Raw genomic sequence first — 5,000 nt, 5'->3', positions numbered from 1 at the left:
CACAGTTACGTTCTAACGAGCCATTTTGAATTTTTTCCTTGAACGTCTCCAAGTCTTCGATCTTTTTACATTCTCGAACAACCTATTGATTAAACCGAGTACAGTAGGACTACGACTATATTGATTAAGTTTAATCAAATCATATAACTTTTCAGAAGGGAGAAAGCCTTAGGCCTTAATTCAATCAGACGAAAGCTAATTGAAACAGTCTCTACATTCCTTCAACCTTTATTCCAAAACTTTGGAATTTCTTTCCCTCTTAAAAGACTATCGGCATTCCATAATGTCTTGAGATAAGAGAAGACCGCCTGAAGATAAGACTCTGAGGGAATCCTCTCATACAAAGCTTTGCTCTTCCCATTGACGTTAGTCTGTGATCTTCCGACATCAAAGACTGCTACGCCAATAGTTGCTCTCGATGAATCAATAGGTTTTGAACAATTAGTTCTCTAGGGTTGTTGTGGCCTGATTGGTTCCGTCTCTGTCTAGTGTTTGCCTGACGGGGGTTCGAGGCCCGCTCCCGACTCGTTAGTGCCATTAGTGTCTGCAACCTTACCAGCCTTGTGAGCTAAGTTTGGAGGGTTTGGAGGAGCCTATAGGTCTATCTGCTGAGTCCTTAGCAGCCACTGCCTGGCCCTCCCTGGTTCTAGCTTAGGTGGAGAGGAGGCTTGGGCGGTGATCATATAATATATGGTCAGTCTCTAGGGCATTGTCCTGATTGCTGGGTCAATGTCACTGTCCCTTGTCTCTGCCGTTCATGAGCTACCTTTAAACCTTTCAGGAGAATGTCTTTGGATGGCTAACGACGTTGCCAGCAGTCTCCATCTTTCCCACAGGTACTTTGTGGGAAATAATCCCAAAGATTCACTACCCATTGACCTCTTTATGCCCTTCTACTTCTCAGCTTTGGAACTCTCTTCCTTCTTTGGTTCTCCAAGACGCTTATAACCTTCGATCTCTCGAGAAGCGGGTCTTAGCTTTCTCCAGTGCTAAGATTAAATTATTAATTTTGGTTTTTCAGGGCCCATTTTTTGGATTACTCCTTGTAGGAATAAGTTATGAAAAAAATAAAATTATTGATAAATATGTAAATTAATTGGCAGATAAAAAAAAACAAATGAATATTGATTCATTTGTAAAATGAATCAAACAGCTTCTCAGGGGCCGAGGTGGGAACTTGATCAGCTGTTCATGCGAATGGAAGGCTTGGTGCAGTACATATCAGTGAATCCAAAGCATTTATTTATTTTATCATCTAAATTTTATTTATTTTTCATATTTATATGAAAAATAAATAGATAGAATATAGATAATAAAATGAATTGATATATTAGGAGAAAAACGAGTCAAACGATTGACTGACTGATTTATTGTCAGAGGTATTTTACTAATTCTAGTACGAATATTTCATATAATTAGAATAATTATTCCAATTATTATAGTTAATGCTACTATAGCTGGTTCAATAAAAACATATATATGTTGGTTTGGAAGAGTCCATAGTTCCACACTAAGGCTCGTATTATCTGCAACATCTTTAGGCAAGGGCCCGTGCTGAGACAAGGTCAGCTTATTCTAAGCTAAACAGCCACCTGTTATTTATGATGCTTGTTTTTGTTGTTGTTTTTGTTTTTGTTGGGGTTGTTGTTGTTGTTGTTGGTTTGTTGTTTTTTATTGGGTGGTTGTTGTTTTTGTTGGAGTTGGGGTTGTTGCTGCTCTTGTAGTTGTTGTAGTTGTTGCTGTTGTTGTTGTTGTTGCTTCTGTTGTTGTTTTTGTTGTTGTTGTTGTTGTTGTTGTGTGCCATATGAAGTCGCTTCTTATGTACCCCCATGAATATCAACATAATAATTCGAGAAGAAAAAAACGGAACAGGGCCACATTTTCCCAATATTTGACTATCATTAAATTTCTTTCATTTTTAAATCGGTTTTGCGATAGAATGTGAAAAAGGAGAAAAAACGCAAGAGAATCTTTTAATCCTTTCATGCGCAGACAAATTCCGGGTAGCCGCCCCGGGCCAGCCGGGTAGCCAGGTCGCCGCCCGGGGCCAGCCGGGTAGCCGCCAGCGCCAGCCGGGTAGCCGGGTAGCCACTCGGGACCAGCTGGGTAGCTGCCCGGGGCCAGCCGGGTAGCTGGGTAGCTGCCCGGGGCCAGCCGGAAAGCTGGGTAGCCGCCCGGGGCCAGTCGGGTAGCCAAGTAGCCGCCCGGGGCCAGCCGGGTAGCCGGGTAGCCGCCCGGGGCCAGCCGGGTAGCCGGGTAGCCGCCCGGGGCCAGTCTGGTAGCCGGGTAGCCGTCCGGGGCCAGCCGGGTAGCCGCCCGGGGCCAGCCGGAAAGCGGCCCGGGGCCAGCCCGGTAGCGGCCCGGGGCCAGCCGGGTAGCCGCCCGGGGCCAGCCGGGTAGCCGCCCGGGGCCAGCCGGGTAGCCGCCCGGGGCCAGCCGGGTAGCCGCCCGGGGCCAGCCGGGTAGCCGCCCGGGGCCAGCCGCCCGGGGCCAACCGGGTAGCCGCCCGGGTCCAGCCGGGTAGCCGCCCGGGTCCAGCCGGGTAGCCGGGTAGCCGCCCGGGGCCAGCCGGGTAGCCGCCCGGGGCCAGCCGGGTAGCCGGGTAGCCGCCCGGGGCCAGCCGGGTAGCAGCCCGGGGCCAGCCGGATAGCCTCCCTGGGCCAGCCGGGTAGCCGGGTAGCCGCCCGGGGCCAGCCGGGTAGCCTCCCGGGGCCAGCCGGGTAGCCTCCCGGGGCCAGCCGGGTAGCCGGATAGCCGCCCGGGGCCAGCCGGGTAGCCGCCCGGGGCCAGCTGGGTAGCCGCCCGGGGCCAGCTGGGTAGCCGCCCGGGGCCAGCCGGGTAGCCTCCCGGGGCCAGCCGGGTAGCCGCCCGGGGCCAGCCGGGTAGCCAGCCGGGTAGCCGCCCAGGGCCAGCCGGGTAGCCGCCCGGGGCCAGCCGGGTAGCCGCCCGGGGCCAGCCGGGTAGCCGCCCGGGGACAGCCGGGTAGCCGCCCGGGGCCAGCCGGGTAGCCGGGTAGCCGGGTAGCCGCCCGGGGCCAGCCGGGTAGCCGGGGTAGCCGCCCGGGGCCAGTCTGGTAGCCGGGTAGCCGTCCGGGGCCAGCCGGGTAGCCGCCCGGGGCCAGCCGGATAGCGGCCCGGGGCCAGCCCGGTAGCGGCCCGGGGCCAGCCGGGTAGCTGCCCGAGGCCAGCCGGGTAGCCGCCCGGGGCCAGCCGGGTAGCCACCCGGGGCCAGCCGGTTAGCCGCCCGGGGCCAGCCGGGTAGCCGCCCGGGGCCAGCCGCCCGGGGCCAGCCGGGTAGCCGCCCGGGTCCAGCCGGGTAGCCGGGTAGCCGCCCGGGGCCAGCCGGGTAGCCGGGTAGCCGCCCGGGGCCAGCCGGGTAGCCGGGTAGCCGCCCGGGGCCAGCCGGGTAGCTGCCCGGGGGCCAGCCGGGTAGCTGCCCGGGGCCAGCCGGGTAGCAGCCCCGGGGCCAGCCGGGTAGCCTCCCTGGGCCAGCCGGGTAGCCGGGTAGCCGCCCGGGGCCAGCCGGGTAGCCTCCCGGGGCCAGCCGGGTAGCCTCCCGGGGCCAGCCGGGTAGCCGGATAGCCGCCCGGGGCCAGCCGGGTAGCCGGGTAGCCGCCCGGGGCCAGCCGGGTAGCCGCCCGGGGCAAGCCGGGTAGCCACCTGGGGCCAGCTGGGTAGCCTCCCGGGGCCAGCCGGGTAGCCTCCCGGGGCCAGCCGGGTAGCCTCCCGGGGCCAGCCGGGTAGCCGCCCGGGGCCAGCCGGGTAGCCAGCCGGGTAGCCGCCCGGGGGCCAGCCGGGTAGCCGCCCGGGCCAGCCGGGTAGCCGCCCGGGGCCAGCCGGGTAGCCAGCCGGGTAGCCGCCCGGGGCCAGCCAGGTAGCCAGCCGGGTAGCCGCCCGGGGCCAGCCCGGTAGCCGCCCGGGGCCAGCCGGGGTAGCCGTCTTGGGCCAGCTGGGTAGCCGGGTAGCCACCTGGGGCCAGCCGGGTAGCCGGGTAGCCGCCCGGGGCCAGCCGGGTAGCCGCCCGGGGCCAGCCGGGTAGCCGCCCGGGGCCAGCCGGGTAGCCTCCCGGGGCCAGCCGGGTAGCCGGATAGCCGCCCGGGGCCAGCCGGGTAGTCGGGTAGCCGCCCGGGGCCAGCCGGGTAGCCGTCCGGGGCCAGCCGGGTAGCCTCCCCGGGCCAGCCGGGTAGCCTCCCGGGGCCAGCCGGGTAGCCGCCCGGGGCCAGCCGGGTAGCCAGCCGGGTAGCCGCCCGGGGCCAGCCGGGTAGCCGCCCGGGGCCAGCCGGGTAGCCGCCCGGGGCCAGCCGGGTAGCCAGCCGGGTAGCCGCCCGGGGCCAGCCGGTTAGCCAGCCGGGTAGCCGCCCGGGGCCAGCCCGGTAGCCGCCCTGGGCCAGCCGGGTAGCCGTCCGGGGCCAGCTGGGTAGCCGGGTAGCCACCTGGGGCCAGCCGGGTAGCCGCCCGGGGCCAGCCGGGTAGCCCGCACGGGGCCAGCCGCCCGGGGCCAGCCGCCCGGGGCCAGCCGGGTAGTCGCCCAGGGCCAGCCGGGTAGCCGGGTAGCCGCCCGGGGCCAGCCGGGTAGCCTGGTAGCTGCCCGGGGCCAGCCGGGTAGCCTCCCGGGGCCAGCCGGGTAGCCGCCCGGGGCCAGCCGGGTAGCCAGCCGGGTAGCCGCCTGGGGCCAGAAGGGTAGCCGCCCAGGGCCAGCCGGGTAGCCGCCCGGGGCCAGCCGGGTAGCTGCCCGGGGCCAGCCGGGTAGCCGCCCGGGGCCAGCCGGGTAGCCAGCCGGGTAGCCGCCCGGGGCCAGCCCGGTAGCCTCCCGGGGCCAGCCGGGTAGCCGTCCGGGGCCAGCTGGGTAGCCGGGTAGCCACCTGGGGCCAGCCGGGTAGCCGGGTAGCCGCCCGGGGCCAGCCGGGTAGCCGCCCGGGGCCAGCCGGGTAGCCGGATAGCCTCCCGGGGCCAGCCGGGTAGCCGGGTAGCCGCCCGGGGCCAGCCGGGTAGCCTCCCGGG

At 64.3% G+C, this 5,000-nt stretch overlaps 1 long non-coding RNA gene across 1 annotated transcript in view; it reads left to right on the top strand.

Annotated features, from left to right (window-relative positions):
* LOC137624422 (uncharacterized) overlaps positions 1-5,000 on the top strand; it is a 419,852-nt gene that overhangs the window by 137,998 nt on the left and 276,854 nt on the right. The gene's annotated exons all lie outside the window — the stretch shown is intronic.

This window comes from Palaemon carinicauda, chromosome 31 (genome assembly GCF_036898095.1).
Source record: "Palaemon carinicauda isolate YSFRI2023 chromosome 31, ASM3689809v2, whole genome shotgun sequence".
Classification (NCBI taxonomy): Eukaryota; Metazoa; Arthropoda; class Malacostraca; order Decapoda; family Palaemonidae; genus Palaemon; species Palaemon carinicauda.
This window is presented reverse-complemented; position numbering and strand designations above follow the sequence as displayed.